Genomic DNA, 15,884 nt, shown 5'->3' on the forward strand with positions numbered 1-15,884 from the left:
CTTTATCCCTGCCGGGACTCCTCCCTGCACCCTCCCTGCCAGCCCCCAGGCCAAAGCCCGGCTTGGCACAGTCCCCAGCCCTGGCCACAAGCCCAGCCCTGGCACAGAGCCCATCCCACCCCAGCTGTGGCATGGATCCAGCCCCCTTGCCTGGCATCCCTCCAGCTTCCTGCACGGGGCAGCTGCCCCTGGAAGGGCCCAGGCACCTGGGGGGCCAAGGGGGGCAGCCAGGGAGCCAAAGGCACCGAGGGACCCTGTGGGGACAACCCCCAGTCCAACACAATCCATCCTCCAACAGCCCCCAGTGCCAGATCCCCCATCTCCTGCTGCCCCTCCCCTCCCAGAGCTGTCCCTGAGGGAAACCCAAGAGCTGAGCCCGGCCCCAAACCCAACATGTGGGAGAACACGTGGAACAAGGGACATGTGATCAGGTGGCTGATTGGCATCTCAGGCACTGCAGACACTGGGGAGCACTGGGCAATGCTGATCACCTGCAGACAAGGCTGAGGGCTGGGGAATGGCTCAGCAGTGACAATTCTCACATCCACAAAACCCGATATCCCTTTCCCTGCAGACGCCAAACCCGACCAAGCTCCATGCCCAGAGCATTGTCCAGAGGGGAATATGCCCTGCCCTGCCCCTCATCCTGTCACACCTGCAGCCACGGAGCCCTCCCAGAGCACCTGGGTCATGGCCCTGGCTCTGGGCCCAGGCCAGCACTGGCCCTGAGCAGGATGTGCCCATCCCAGGGACATGGGGAAGTGGGCACCTGTCCCCAGGCAGCCACTCGGAACTAATTGGGGTAACAGAGGTGCCCTGTGAGGAGGAGGCCCTGCCAGCATCTCTGACAAGCCCTGTTTACCCAGGCCCTGAGGCACCAGGAGGACATTCAGACATCTTGGGCTTTCAGGAAGGAAAATCCACAGTGAAGTGGTTCCTGAGAGCTGTCTATGGCTGTGATTCCTGTTTGACATTCCAGGGCATTAGTGAAGGGTTCTGCACATCTCTTTCCCCAGGGGCAATGTGGATCCATCAGGGAAGTGTTATGACCCAGCTGGGAAAACATTTCAGGCCACTGCCTTGACTATATTTGCTCTGGAACTCACCCAAGGAGGAAGATTTTCCTTGGGAGTTTTGCTGCTTTGTGCCCTTGGAGGAGACACCAGAGTGTCCTCCTGGGGGATTCTTTGACCGGATGGACAAGAGTTGTGACATCATTGGTGGGCTGAGGTCACCTTGGAGAGAAATTGAGGAAGTGTCTGCAGGGCCCTAAATAGTGAATGAATGGATGAAGGAGATTCTCACTGTCCTGACCCACTATCCAGCAAACCCACAGCCAAGGGAAGAGGCCTGGTGGAATCAGGGGGAAGCAGACCCTGTTGAGCCTGACGCACACTGGGCAGTGTGGGGTGATCCCCTGCTGGTGTCCCAGCTGTCAGTGCAATACCACTGCTCTGATGGACTGGGCCCTTCAGAAACAAAAGAAGTGATCAAGCTCAGGGGAGGAGGGGATCTGGTGGCGCTTCTCTTCTCTGGGAGTTTCTCTCCAAGGGGGGACATTCCATGAGAATGGGGATGTGGTAAAGGACAGGCTGAGGGCAGCTGCTCCCTCTCTCTCTGGGCTGCGGAGGAGGACGCTGGGAGCTGCTGCTTGGGAAAAGGAATTGGTTGCTGCGGGTGGCCAGAGCAGCTTCCCCAGGCAGGTGCTGTCAGGTGCCTGCAGCACCAAAAGCGTCTCCACTTGGGGCTGCCTTGACAACTCCCTCAGCCCAGCAGACCATGAGCCCGGATGGTGCAATCAAAGCCTCAGCAGAGGGACGAGAAGACTCCTCACACAGCAGATCCAGCCGGGTTTATTAAGGGAAAATCCAAGGGTCCAGGTGAAGTGAGGATGCAGAGGGAAACAGGAGCAAGCAGGAACACAACCTCTGCTGAAGGGAACCAGAGGCGAAGAGCCAGGAGCGGGACTGGGGCCAGGGTATAAAACTGGAGGAAGGCAGGAGGGGTCAGGGTACAAGTGATCCAATGGAGAAGGGAGCCAGGGCTGGAGATAAGGTGGGGTGACACGGGATGCACCAATGGGGGAGCAGCAATTTTTTTGGAAAAAGAAGACAAAACGCAGCAATTTCCTGGTGCCAAGACTGTCACCACCCAGACCTGGTATTTGATGGCACCGCCCATGCCCAGATCTGGACATTACCCTGTGCCACCACAGCCCAAATGCAGCAATTTGCTGGCAAAGAAAGCCAAACCAGGTAAATACCTGGTGCCTACACCAGCCCAATCTTATGTTTGCTGACACCGCCAGTGCCCAGATCTGGAATTTTTCAGATGCCTGCAAGCATAATTCTAGCAGTTTGCTGGCACACAAAGTTAACATTTGGCAATTTCCAAGTGGCAGCACATTCCCTGCCAAGATCTGGTGTGCACTGGTGTTGAAGATTGCAATGCAAGGTGTTTTTAACTACCATCTGTATGGCAGACTATCTTTTGTCAAGTGGGCAGTTTGCTTTTTCTCTCTCTTTGAGTGACCACATTCACACCTCCCTCGGGAGGGGACATCTGCTGATAACAGACTATTGAATGTCACTGCATGACTGATAAGAACTATAACATCCCATTGTGAGATGCTCCGCCCAGAGGGAGGAGCCAAGAATTGCTACCCAGATATAATCCAGAGGTTTTTGAGATACCAGTGATAGTGGAACCCTGGAAAAAGTTAAAGATAGAATCTAAAATGTTAGGCTTTGTGCTTTCCCAGATCAACTGCACCTGCGTAAGCAGTATGATAAATTATATAATTGTTAGATGTGATGATTGTTTAGTAATTACATGTATTTATTATATAACCATAAGAAGAATAGTGAGAAAGTATGTTGGAAATTCAGAGAGGGGATAAATTTATCTATACAATAGAACAGTATAAGTTTAATAATTAACATGAAAGTAACGATAGAGTATAAAACATGATCATTTCGGATGTATGGTCGGAGTCAGATTTGGGTTGAATATATCCCGATTCCCGGAGCTCTTAATATAAAGCACCGCATATAATCCCCCTTGATTATGTGTTTTTGAACGCTAACACCAGCACGGCTTTCTCCACGGAATTCCCCAGAGGAACACCAGCTGTCTCTTCTCCCACTGGATCTTCAGAGGAAGAATACATCCTTCTCTACAGATACCCCCGCTTCAGCAGAACCACATCTGACGCTTCAGGAGGGCTGCAGCCACAACTCCAATGGGACTGCCACCAACACCCTGACTCACAGGGTGTCATGTTGGGTTCTGACTCTGTCAGTGTTCTTCTAGTGTACTGCATTGTTTATTTTATCCTTTTTTTTTTCCCCCTATTAAAGAACTGTTATTTCCTGCTCCCATATTTTTGCCTGAGAGCCCCTTATTTAAAATTTATAGCAATGCTGAGGGGTGGGGAGGGTTTACATTCTCCATTTCAGGGGAGGTTCCTGCCTTCCTTAGCAGACTCCTGTCTTTCCAAACCAAGACAGATTTTGGCGCCTAACATGCAGCTAGAGGGCACAGAAACAAAAAGGGAAAAACAGTTCTTGAACAATCTAATTTTTTGTATGTGTGCCGCTATAGAAACCTCATTAAGCGACACCATGTGGTCCAGCTTGCCCTGGTTTGGGTGGCACCTGATCATGGCTGTATTTCTCCCATTTGTAGGCCCTTATCTAAGCATGGGTCCTAAAACCAAGGCTACTGTGGCTGTTATCCAGTATGTTTTATGGGTGAATAAGGTGAGGAATTCATGGATTTTTAACTTCCTCTGGAAAGCAGGCACACAGATTCAGAGCTATCACACACTAACTGTATGTTTTTAGGGTTACTTTAATAATGGCACTTGCTGTAAGGAAATGACACCAGGCAAAATCTTCTTCCAAGCATTTAGCCATCTCTTTGGGTCCGCCCCACCAGTTTTTGAAGGTTTCAGTTCCACTCTAAATATTAATGATATCATACAGTGGCTGGTGTTGCTAATAGGCCTGTTCTATTTAGCATTTAGAGAGGAGGGGTGACTTACCTGGATAACCACCCTGACACCAACCCCAGAATCCAATACGCCACCAGAGTCTAGGGATGCTGCTGCCCCAGAGCCTGACCCTAGCCCACATCCCACCCCAGATGTGAACTACCCAGATTGGCTGGGGGGTCTGGTGAAGGAGATACGTGAGATGGGCTGGATGCTGAAGGAATACACTTCCCCAGCTGGTGAGAGGCCCTCCCTCTGCCGTGAAGAGAGAAAGTGTAATAGTGCAGCAGCGGAACCCACAGATGTTACAACTGTCCAGGTTCCAGCTGAATTGCAAAGGCAGTCACAGCCAGCAGCAGTTGCCCCTCTAGAAACAAGGAGATCTAAGATGAAAGCAGAGCACCCAGATAGGGGAGGGCCCTCACAACCTACAGGGGAGCCAGAGGTTGCAAACATCACGGAGTCCCTGATGTATAAAAGTCTCTGTAATCTGCGCAAAGACATTGTACAATGGGGACGTGAGGCTTATACAACCTGGCTGCTTTGCGTCTGAGATCTTTTGAGTACAAGCGTCCAGCTGGATGGTGGTGAGGCAAGGAATTTGGGACCCTTGACCCACGACTCAGGTATCAATCAGATTGTTGAAAAGGAGCCAGAGTCTCTTTCCCTCTGGGAGCAGCTTTTAATGAGTGTCAGAGAGAGGTTTGTCCACAGGGAGAGAATGCAGGACCAGCACCATAGAATGTGCTGGAAGACCCTTGAGGAAGGGATCCAACAGCTGAGAGAAGTGGCAGAATTAGAGGTACTCTTTGGGAGGGATGGACAGCATGATAATGACCCTGACGAAGTTGGGTGCACAGGGCAAATGTTGTGGAGCCTGGCAAATCTGGGGCCATACCAATACACCACCTTTATTGCAACAATTAAAGCTGATAACAACCAAGAGACAGTGGGTTCTGTAGCCAACAAGCTTAAGAAATATGAAAGTATGATGAATGGACTGATGCAGGCTCATGTCTCTGCTGTGATTAAGGACCTCAAAGAGGAGATGAGGGAGGTGGTGAGGGGAGAGGTGAGGAGGAACAGTTCCCACATTGCACCACTGTGAGTCACAGGCCCCAGAGTCAGAGCCCAACGTTCCCCAGCTAGAGAGAGGGGGGGTACACCCCACAGGCTGACCTGTGTTTTTTCTGCGTGACCATGGGGAAGACATGGGAAGGTGGGATGGAAAACGCACTTCTGTCCTGGCAGCACGGGTGCGTCAGCTCAAGGAGGGAAACACGAATCAAGGAAACTCCAGTAAAGTGAAGGTAGCCTCAACCTCCCATGACTGAGCTGCTGAGTAGGATCTGTCAGATCCCCTGGAAGGTACCTCTACCATGTATACCCAGGGTTAGAGGGGCCCTGCCTCCAGCCAGCTAGAGGCACCAGAAAACTGGATTTTCTGGACGGTATGGATCCGATGGCCTGGCACATCAGAACCACAAAAGTAAGACGCCTTATTGATACTGGTGCTCAGTGTATCCTGATACCATCAGGACATGTGGGGGCAGAACCTGTTTCCATTGCCAGGGTGACGGGGGGAACACAGCAATTGACCCTGTTAGAAGCCGAGGTGAGCCTGACTGGGAAAGAGTGGATAAAACATCCTATTGTGACTGGCCCAGAGGCCCTGTGTATTCTGGGCATAGATTTCCTCTTGAACGGCTATTACAAAGACCCAAAGGGACTCAGATGGGCTTTTGGCATAGCTGCTGTGGAGGCAGAAAACATCAAGCAGTTGAACACTTTGCTTGGACTATCAGAAAACCCGTCTGAAGTAGGACTCCTGAAGGTGGAAGAGCAAAGACCACCAATTGCCACCTCAACAGTGCACCGCCGGCAGTATCAGATGAATCAAGATGCCATGATTCCCATCCACAAAATGATCCGTGAGCTGGAGAGCCAAGGGGTGGTCAGCAAGACCCACTCACCCTTCAACAGCCTCACTTGGCCTGTGCGTAAATCTGAAGGAGAATGGAGATTGACTGTGGACTATCGTGGCTTGAATGAAGTGACTCCACCACTGAGCGCTGCTGTGCCGGACATGCTGGAACTCCAGTATGAGGTGGAGTCCAAGGCAGCAAAGTGCTTTGCCACCATTGGCATTGCTAACACATTTTTCTCCATTCCTGTGGCAGCAGAATGCAGGCCTCAGTTTGCTTTCACCTGGAGGGGCGTGCAGTACACCTGGAACCAACTGCCCCAGGGGTGGAAGCACAGCCCCACCATCTGCCATGGGCTGATCCAGGCTGCACTGGAAAAGGGTGAGGCTCCAGAACATCTGCAGTATATTGATGACATCATTGTGTGGGGGAACACGGCAATGGAAGTATTTGAGAAAGGAGAGAGGATCATCAGGATTCTGCTAGAAGCCAGCTTTGCTGTCAAGAAGAGCAAAGTCAAGGGATGTGCCAAAGAGATCCACTTTCTGGGAGTGAAGTGGCAAGACGGACGGCGTCAGATTCCCACAGAGGTCATCAACAAAATCACCGCGATGTCTCCACCAACTAGCAAGATGGAAACACAAGCTTTCCTGGGTGCCATAGGTTTTGGAGAATGCACATTCCTGAATAAAGTAAGATTGTGAGCCCTTTTTACCTGCAAGAAGAACGAGTTCCACTGGGGTCCTGAACAGCAACAAGCCTTTGCCCAGATCAAGCAGGACATTGCTCATGCAGTAGCCCTTGGCCCAGTCAGGACAGGACCAGAGGTGAAGAATGTGCTCTACTCTGCAGCCGGGAACCATGGCTTGTCCTGGAGCCTTTGGCAGAAGGTGCCTGGGGAGACTCGAGGCCGACCACTGGGATTTTGGAGTCAAAGCTACAGAGGCTCTGAAGCCAATTACACTCCCACAGAGAAGGAAATCTTGGAGTCCAGGCTGCCTCAGAGGTGACTGGTACAGAAGCGCAACTCCCCCTGGCACCCTGACTACCAGTGCTGGGGTGGATGTTTAAAGGAAAGGTTCCCACTACTGACCACACCACTGACACTACATGGAGTAAATGGATTGCTCTTATTAGACAGCATGCCAATATTGGAAACCTGAATCGCCCTGGGATTCTGGAGATAATTACAAACTGGCCGGAAGGTGAGAACTTTGGTCTTGCTAATGAAGAGGAACAAGAACCAGTGACACGGGCTGAAGAGGCTCCTCCATACAACCAACTGCCCCCAGAGGAAACACGCTACGCTCTTTTCACTGACGGCTCCTGTTGCATCGAAGGGATGAACAGGAAGTGGAAAGCAGCCGTATGGAGCCCCACACGATAGGCTGCACAAGCTACCGAAGGAGAAGGTGGATCAAGCCAACTCGCTGAACTCAAAGCTGTTCAGCTGGCCCTGGACATTGCTGAGAGAGAGAAGTGGCCAAGGCTACCTCTACACTGATTCATGGATGGTAGCCAATGCTCGGTGGGGATGGCTGGAGAGGTAGAAAGAGGCTAAATGGTAGCATAGAGGAAAACCAATCTGGGCTGCTGAAGAGTGGAAAGACATTGCTACCAGGGTAGGGAGGTTACCTGTTTTTGGAATATGTATCCCAATATAACCAGTTAGATGGTGCCTGGGCCAGTTCTGACCTTCGCTGCTGGGCCAGAGGCAGCACTGTGGTGTTTTACCCCAGAGATACCTTGGCTGGCGGCAGAGTGCAGCGGGGCACAAGACAGGACTCCGTTCTCCTCAGGAGAGAGCTTCTGGCGATGGTGGAGATAAAGAAGGGAGCGGATTCTGCTAGAAGGTAGCCAGATGTTTATTCCAAGAGTACAGAGGTCTCTGCACTGGGCCACTGCTGGTAACAGAACCGAGGCCGCATGGTCTCATTCACATTTTAAGCTCAGGACAGGGGAAGGGGAGGGACAGGTGAGTCACCAACCAGGTGAAGGGGCAGGGTCTCAAGGTACTAGGGACACCTATCACACGACGCCTTGCTGGTATGTTAGCCTGATTGACAGGGCACACTCAGCGAGGGGCGAGGGGGAAGGGAGAAGGTAAAACAGGATATTGCAACACACCACAACATCTCCCCCTAGTTTTGTTTAAAAAGAAGAGGACTGTGTTTATGGTGCAGAATGATTCTACTGAGGCTTCCAGGTCATCCACTGGAGCACTGAGGGCTTCCAAATGGTAGACCTCAGGAGGGGGAGATGAGCTTGAGATTGCCTTGAGAACCATGCGTCTGATTACTCCAAAAACAATGCTAAAAACTACAATAACTACAACTAAAATAAACAGCACTAAAATTACAGTTTTCAGAATAGATCCCAACCAGCCCGAGAGTCCCCAGCCATTGAAAAGTCCATTCAGCCCGTTGTCAGTTTCTCTGTTGATGTCTGAGAACTTTTATCGAGGTAGTCCATATGTGGTTTGGGCTGCGGTACTATGTAGGAGATTGCAGGTGGGATGATCACGAGTAGGACGAGAAGCAGGCTCGGTCTCATGACGTCTCGAGGCTACACAGGAACAGTGGGATCTAAACTGGTACAAAAACTTGAGACAGACAGATATTACAAACTATTCCAGATAGGAGGCTTAAATGGAATTTCCTCCAGAGAACGTGCGCGGCGTTTTCTTCTCCAGGCAGCGTGAGCAACCTGGGGTGCTTCTGCAGCTTTCTCTGAGACTTTGGGAACATAGGGCTTTACCCATTTGGAAGGAACCCACCTTAAACCAGAGGGGGTGGACACACAGGCGTATCCACGTCCCCAAGTAACCAATTTGTAAGGTCCCACCATTTTCCAAGTCTCAGGATCCTTTACTAAAACTGGAGGTTTTTCTTTCATCAACCTGTGACTGTTCCCCCCAAAGTGGCGTAGGATGGGTGGGTTCAGGCTGTCAAAAGAACAATTCAGAAAATTGATTGTGAATAGTGCCCTGGATAACCGGATGTGGGGAGGTTCTACCTTCAGAACCTGTTGTTGCTGGTCCAGGACCCTTTTAATATCACGGTGAGTTCTTTCTACAATGGCTTGACCTGTAGGGGAGTAGGGGATGCCAGTTTTGTGCTCTACTCCCCATTGCTGCAGGAAGCTCCCGAATTCCTTGGATTTATAAGCAGGCCCATTATCAGTTTTCAGCTCCTTGGGGATGCCCATGAAAGAAAAAGCCTGTAAGAGGTGCTTAATAGCATCAATAGATGATTCTCCTGTGTGGGCAGAAGCATAGACCGCTCCAGAAAAGGTATCTACACTAACATGAACATATTTCTGCCGTCCAAAAGCCTGTATGTGTGTTACATCTGTTTGCCACAGTTCACAACTGTTCAGTCCCCTTGGGTTTGCTCCCGTACTCACTGTAGGGAGTGCATGTTGTTGGCAATTTGGGCACGTGGCCACAATCGCTTTGGCCTGTTCTCGAGTGATGTTAAACTGGCGAACCAGGCCAGGTGCATTTTGGTGGAAAAGCTGGTGGCTGATTTTTGCCTGTTCAAAAACATTTGGGAGAATGGCCATCACTGCAGGTGCAGCAAGAGCATCTGCCCTTCTGTTGCCTTCAGCGATAAACCCTGGCAAGTCAGTGTGTGACCTGACATGCATCACATAAAAGGGTTGCTCTCGGTGAGTGACTAACTTTACCAGTTTTGAGAGCAATTCAAAAAGTGCAATGTTAGATACATCTTGCAGTATTGCTTGGTCTGCTCTGGATACTACTCCTGCCACGTATGCAGAGTCTGTAATCAGATTAAATGGTTCTGAGAACCTTTCAAAAGCCCTAACAACTGCAGCCAATTCAGCAACCTGAGGTGAACCTTCCACCTCAGCAATGTCCGTCTCCCACTGCTGGGTTTGAGGATCCTTCCAAGTCATAATGGATTTGTGGGACCTCCCGGACGCATCTGTGAAGACAGTTAGAGCCCTTTTTAAAGGTCTCCTACTTAGAGCAGTTCTTAATTTTAAAGTAAATTGAATATCTTGTTCAAACAATTTGCAAGCGGGCCGTGCTACCGAAAATTGTCCTGAGTAGGAATCCAGAGCAAACTGCAACACTTCATTTTCTTGAAACAATTGTTCCAGTATTTTCATAGTATTTTGACCTGATTTTAACTCAACTGGGATGTGAATGCACTTAAAATCACATCCTGCTAACTCCCTGATCCGGGTCCTTGCTTTCCGGATCAGTTCTGCTATTAGCTCCTGAGGCTTTGTCAGTCTCTTGGACCTTTTGTGACTGAGGAAAACCCATTCTATGATCAAGAGAGAGTCCCTCTGGTCCCGGTCCTTTTTTGGTGTGTCCTTTGCCTTAGGTGTTTGTTTTTCCTCCCACTGGAAAATAATTCCATGGAGGTGTGGCAACTTACCTAGGATGATGAATTTGAATGGCAGATCAGGCCGGCATCGGTGGGCCTGTCTTGTGGACATTGCAATCTGAACCTTTTCTAGAGCTTTCCGTGCCTCTGGGGTAATAGACCTAGGAGCACCTGGGTCCTCTCCCCCTTTCAATAAATTGAAAAGAGGGGCAAGGTCTTCATTAGTCAGACCAAGCCATGGTCTTACCCAATTCAAAGACCCACACAACTTGTGGACATCCGCAAGGGTCTTGATCCTTGGATTGATTTCTAGTTTTTGAGGAACAATGGTCCTATTTCCAATTTCTAAGCCCAAATACTTCCAAGGTGGCATCTTTTGAATTTTCTGTTCCTGGAGCTCGAACCCTGCAACAATCAATGCATCGATCGTTAGGTCAAGCGCATGTGTTAGTAAATCATCATTGGGGGCACACACAAGGATATCATCCATATAATGATAGATGATGGCCTTCTCTGCGGCTGCACACACTGGGGAAAGCAAGGAGGAGACATACCACTGGCAGATAGCTGGAGATACCTTCAGGCCCTGAGGAAGAACAGTCCAATGGTACCTTTTCATAGGAGCTTCTGAATTGATAGAAGGGACTGAGAATGCCAAACGCGGTGCATCGTCAGGGTGCAATGGGATTTGGAAAACCAATCTTTAATATCAATAACAGCTAATTTCCAATCTTGAGGAAGCATTGTTGGGGATGGCATACCAGGCTGGGGAGAACCCATATCTTCAATTACATTATTAATTTGTCGGAGATCACAGAGAAGTCGCCACCTCTTTTTGTCAGCTTTTTGGATGACAAACACTGGAGAGTTCCATGGGGACATGGTCTCCACAATGTGGCCCTTTCTTAGTTGCTCTTGTACTAGTTCCTCAAGCACCTTTATTTTTTGTTTACTGAGTGGCCACTGTTTCACATCAACTGGTTCGTCTGTTTTCCACTTAAGTTTTTGAGTGGGGCGCTGTTGTTTAATGACTGCTGCACAAAAATGCTGTGGAGAGTCTGGAATATTAATTGTGACACCCCACTGGGCCATTAAATCTCTCCCTAACAAAGGTTCTGAATAATCTAACACAAATGGACGGATATTTGCCAATTGTCCGTTTGGACCCTCGAATTGAATAATGCTTTTGGATTGCCTTGCCAATTGCAGACCTCCTACACCTCGAAGGTGACCAGTAACATTTTGTAAAGGCCAGTGAGCTGGCCAGTCTTGTACTGGAATCACTGTGCAGTCTGCACCTGTGTCTACAAGCATTTCAATGCGTTTAGACTCCCCACCCCCACTGACATTGCACCACAATTTGGGTTTATCTGTCCCAATAACTTGGACCCGGGCGACTGTGGGCCCTTGTTTATCGACATTTTCAGGTAAAGATGGCACAGGGATAGCTTGAGCAACAATTTGTCCCTTGGGAAGAAACAGGGGTGGGTGGAAACAGTGCAGGCTGAGAACAAATTGCTTGGGATCTGATGTTGTTATTCCCGGAGCAATTTCGATCTCTTGTGGTGTGTTTTTGTCCCCAGTGATGATGTACTTACAACGAATTTGGTTCCAAGTACCTTTCTGTTCAGGATTTACAGAAACAAAATGCCAGTCAGTGTCCTTCAGGTGGAGTGACTCTGTCAGCTGCAACCTGTAAGGCTCATTGACAGAAGATGCGGTTAATACAGAATCACTTAAATCATAACAAAGGTTATTTTGTTTCACTTTCAACAGTAGACTAGCAGACTTGGTCTTTGAAGCACCTGCTTCACTTACACAAATGTTAATATTATTGCGCGCTTGATTTATTTTGCTACCCTTATTCTCTTGGCCTGCTCCTTTTATGTCTGCACGCCTGGCAGGCTGGCGCTTTATTCTTCGTTTTTTTGTTGTTGACCCCCAGGGAGGGCTTGCAGTTCTCCTCCCCTGCTATTTTTAAATTCATCAAATTCCCTTTTCAGGGGGCACTGGTTACTCCAGTGCCCTAGCTTATTACAAAGCAGGCATGGTTTAGTGGGCTCAACCATTGCCGGTCTCCGCTGCTGCCCAGGGTACTGCTGTGCTGAAAGAGAAGGTGCAGGGCTGGCAACAGCAACACGCTGAGGTGGTCTTGGCAGCAGCCTTGGTCTGGAGTCTTCAGCAACACTCATCAGAGGCACTTTCCTGTTACAGACTAGAAGCATATCTTTTAATGTAGGGGAAGGTTCCATAGGAAGGCTCAGGATTGCTGCTCGACACTGTTCATTTGCATTTGTAAACGCTATTTCTTCTAAAATTGCTTCCCTAGCATTTTCCTTTTTAACCTGTATTTCAATGGCTCTAGTTAGCCTTTCTACAAATTTCACAAAAGGCTCTGATGGTAGTTGTTTGATTTTACTATAGGGCTCAAAAGGCCCCTCAGGTTGGAGGGAAAAGAATGCCTTTTCAGCTGCTTCCTTTACTTTCTCAAGTGTTTCTGCAGGAATTGCAGCAGCTTGGACTGAGGGAGAAGACCATTGACCCTCACCACAGAGGTGATCAATAGTGATAAGGTTACCATTGTTGTCTTTTGCTGTGTTTGGATCAGCCTGTAAGCTTGGGAGAGCATCTTTTAGCAGTTGTTTCAATGCTGATTCCCATAATTTGAATTCCGTGGATGTCATGAGACATGAAAACAGTTGTTTTAAATCATGTGGAACCACAATAGTCCTACTTAATTCAGAATTTAAAAGGCCACGGAAATATGGACTGTGTGGACCATATTCTTTATGAGATTTACAGATCTCTTTAATCAATTGTCGTCCAAAAGAACTCCAATTAGCAGTTGGGGCTGCTCCTGCTTGAGCTGCAGGCTGAAACGTAACAGGGGCCAGTGACAACATGGCACCATGCATTGGGTCTGCTGTCCCCTGCTCTGTATCCCTTGAATCAGAAGCATTGGGATCACAGCTACAGGTCTGGGGACAGGCAGTGGGTGTGTTCCCACCGTGGGAACCCGGGGAGGGGGCGGGGAAAGGGAGCCGGCAAGGGGCGGGGTCAAGGGGCTGGCAGGGGGCGGGGATACCGTGGGAACAGGGGGCGGTGTCACCTGGTGACATCACGTCAGCAGCCGCCCCCTGGGAGGAGTAGAGGGGCGGAGCTGAGGGTACTGCAGGAAAGGCGGGGGAGGGGGGAAGGTGTCACGAGGAACAGGAGGAGAGGGGGATGGGGATGGAATTTTGGAATGCTTAAGAGGATTTTGGGAAGAAGACGACCAGGTTTGGGAAGATGCCACGTGGCACCCACCATCTTGTGCACCCCCTAGGGACTGGGGGCCATTTTGGACATCACTGCTCTCCGAAAAGCTAACACGTGCTCGGGATTTTAGAGGAGGGGATTGGGAAAGACACGCAGCCTGGCTAGGGCTTTGTGAACAAAACAACTCAGGTATTTTTGCACACATTGGGAGCCGACTTCCCAATGAGTTTGCACTCTTTAAAATACCAAGTTTTGGGGAAAGAGGTTTAGGGGTTTTAGAGGGAGAGGGAGGAACAGGGAGAGCAGAGGTACATGGCTTTACATTTGGCTTTTTCTCCATTTCCTTTTGTTTGAGCAATGCTGTTCGAATTTGTAAACTCCAGAACACAAATTTAGCTGAGGGTGATTTCCCAGATTGTCCTAAGGTTATCAATTCATTCCCAACTTTATCCCAGAATTGAATATTGTGGATTTCTTCAGGGGAAATGTTTGGGAACTGCAGAAAAAGCCATCCTGTAAACTGTTTCAATTTTCCTTTAGAGAATTTCACATTACTCTTGATTAAAATGCTAACAATATCATAATACACTCCCCTTTGTACAATGCTAAGTTTGGAACCCATGTTAAAAAGCAAAGTACTTAATCCCGCCTGACCAAAAACAAAGCTAAAATCAGCTACCAATTTCTAAAAAAAAAACCACAGATAGAAAGCGATAACGAGCAGACAAAAGCTTCACAATGCAGCTGTATATACTGCTTTTAAAATTCCCGGGCAGCAGCAGCAGGGCACGCCCTGCCGAGCCGAGGCAGAAACAAAGCCTCCCCCGCGGTGGAAAGACAGCAGCCACTCCACGTGGCAGCCGAAACCGGGACGCCCCCCCCCGCCGCCGCGTGTGCAGAGCACTCCCGACCCCGCAGGTCCCCCGGCCACGTGGAAAGAGAGCCCCCCCCTCCCCCGCAAAGAGAAAGAGAAAGAGAATCTCCTAACACGTGTCTGAGCACGCTGCTGAGCCGGGGGGGGGGGGGAAGGGCAGAGAGCGATCCCGCTCCGGCGCGAATTCTAAAAAACAGTGAAACACGCAGCAGGAAAGCTAACACTAGAACGCTATGAATTCTCGTCTGTGGGGCTGCGCAGCCAAAATGCAAAGGCAAAAAAGGAACAGAACTCGCGGCAGAGTCTGTTTTTGAGCTTCTGCTCTACCGAAAGCAGAGATACTCACGTGAAATGGAAGCTGTAAGGCTGGGTCTAGGCAGGCAGGTCTCCACCGGAAAAGGACCTCTCTCTGGGTGCAAGAGAGGCTCCCCTTTTCTTCCTCTGGAAAATCTGTTCACCACAATGAAGCAGGGCTTTCCAAAGGCGCCGAACAGTCCACGAAACTTTTTCTGGGAGTATTCCCAAAGTCTCTAGCTGGGAGTCTTGAAGCCAGGCTCCTTTCAGCTGGATGCACGGCTGGCAGAAGCTTCTCTGAGGAACTGCGAGTCCGTTTTCGGGCTGCAGAGTCGAGCCACCCACAGGGACGCCAATATTTTGGAATATGTATCCCAATATAACCAGTTAGATGGTGCCTGGGCCAGTTCTGACCTTCGCTGCTGGGCCAGAGGCAGCACTGTGGTGTTTTACCCCAGAGATACCTTGGCTGGCGGCAGAGTGCAGCGGGGCACAAGACAGGACTCCGTTCTCCTCAGGAGAGAGCTTCTGGCGATGGTGGAGATAAAGAAGGGAGCGGATTCTGCTAGAAGGTAGCCAGATGTTTATTCCAAGAGTACAGAGGTCTCTGCACTGGGCCACTGCTGGTAACAGAACCGAGGCCGCATGGTCTCATTCACATTTTAAGCTCAGGACAGGGGAAGGGGAGGGGACAGGTGAGTCACCAACCAGGTGAAGGGGCAGGGTCTCAAGGTACTAGGGACACCTATCACACGACGCCTTGCTGGTATGTTAGCCTGATTGACAGGGCACACTCAGCGAGGGGCGAGGGGGAAGGGAGAAGGTAAAACAGGATATTGCAACACACCACAACAACCTGTGAAGGTCCGCCATGTAGATGCCCATGTACCCAAGAGCAGAGCCAATGAGGAGCACCAAAACAATGAGCAGGTAGACCAAGCTGCAAAGATAGGGGTGTCCAAAATAGACCTAGATTGGGAACATAAGGGAGAGTTATTCCGAGCTCAAGGGGGTTGTGTAAAACCCCTGGGGGGGGGGGGGGGGGGGGGAAAACACCGGGTGGGGGGGAAACACCCACCCTACCCCCCCCCAAAGGGGGGGGGGGGGGGGGGGGGGGGGGGGGGGGGGGGAAAGGGGGGGGGGGGGGGGGGGAAAAAAAAAAAGGGGGGGGGGGGGGGGGG

The sequence above is a fragment of the Zonotrichia leucophrys genome, unplaced genomic scaffold (genome assembly GCF_028769735.1).
Source record: "Zonotrichia leucophrys gambelii isolate GWCS_2022_RI unplaced genomic scaffold, RI_Zleu_2.0 Scaffold_93_176943, whole genome shotgun sequence".
NCBI classification, from domain to species: domain Eukaryota; kingdom Metazoa; phylum Chordata; class Aves; order Passeriformes; family Passerellidae; genus Zonotrichia; species Zonotrichia leucophrys.